We start from the raw sequence: 1,358 nt of genomic DNA, 5'->3' as shown, positions 1-1,358 counted from the left end.
ATTACAAGATCCTTCATTACATGCATGCTAGAATAGCTATTTTGTCATACATTACATACCCAACTATTACACCTTAGAAACACCTTAGAATTCATAACTACCGAACACTATAGCCGGTAGCTTAGAAATGCTGATCCAAACATAAGGTGATCCTTCGCTTTAGCCACAAAAGTATTCTTGCTAAAAAGATAATGGAAGACAAAAGGTAAAGCCAATAGCCACCTCCATCAGATTATGCTAGAAAGCCAATATTTCTGTGTAACTAAAGTGAAGGATATATATATAACTGAGTGTAAAAGTGCAAGCTCCAATTATATAAATGAACCTTGCCTATGTTTTAACCCACCAAAACCTATCATGGCAGCAATGTCAGGATGTACATCCACAGGACTATGTATTTGAGAGAGGAAAAACTTATATAAATAGTCTACAAAAAGGATATCAGATGTATGTGGATGAATTTCCTAATTCTTTTCTGTTGCTCCTACAGGAAAAAATAATCTTCAGTAGTTAGAAATTGAGCTGTAATCCTGTAACATGCTAGAACTCTACATTCAAGGGAATCATAGGCTAAAGCTCCAATAGAAGTACTAATAATTTAATTTTATTATAACAAATATCCAGTGCTATTGAATTGGTTGACAACCTAAAAATGCCTCAAAATGATTTAACAGAAAGGAAGACATTAAATTTGTATTAAACTAACCAAGTTTAATGTCCCTGATCAGGCACACAGACACTATGCAAAATAGATGTTGACAAAATCCTAGCAATGAAGGAACACAAATTGACTTTTGGAACAATAATTATTGCACAAATTGTCCCTGAATCCTAGCATTAAAACAAAAGAGAAGAGCTTAACCACTATAGAAGCAAGGGCTCAGCTGCTCTAAGAGGATTATGCACCTCAGTTATTTGTTCACCAAGGCCGTGTTTAGTTCCTCAACCAAAACATTTTGTTACACTGTAGCTTTTTCGTTTGTTTGTGGTAATTATTGTCCAACCATAGACTAACTAGGCTCAAAAGATTCGTCTTGTCAATTTCGACCAAACTGTGTAATTAGTTTTTATTTTCATCTATATTTAATACTCCAAGCATACGTCTAAAGATTCGATGTGATGGGGAATCTTGAAAAATTTTGGGTTTTTGGTAGGAAGTAAACAAAGCCCAACTGTCACTGCATTTTGAAAATCCCAAATAGTTTACTGTGAGGTCAAGCTATTTCTCAAAGCACAGAAGGCATTCAATCTAAAATACCCAGGGGATTTGGTTATCACAAGATAATTCATAAGCTTGTGGATCTCGTATTAAGCACACACGCATGATAAGGATACCAAGAAATCTGGCTTACCAGTTC

The 1,358-nt window shown here is 34.9% G+C and overlaps 1 long non-coding RNA gene across 1 annotated transcript; it reads right to left on the bottom strand.

Moving 5' to 3' along the window:
- LOC110434186 lies at nucleotides 258–925 on the bottom strand. The gene is made up of 2 exons (XR_002451665.1): nucleotides 863–925; nucleotides 258–484 (listed from the first exon to the last, which is right to left on the bottom strand). It is a non-coding gene; the product is annotated as an uncharacterized LOC110434186 (long non-coding RNA).

The sequence above is a fragment of the Sorghum bicolor genome, chromosome 3, assembly GCF_000003195.3.
Source record: "Sorghum bicolor cultivar BTx623 chromosome 3, Sorghum_bicolor_NCBIv3, whole genome shotgun sequence".
In the NCBI taxonomy this organism is placed as follows: domain Eukaryota; kingdom Viridiplantae; phylum Streptophyta; class Magnoliopsida; order Poales; family Poaceae; genus Sorghum; species Sorghum bicolor.
This window is presented reverse-complemented; position numbering and strand designations above follow the sequence as displayed.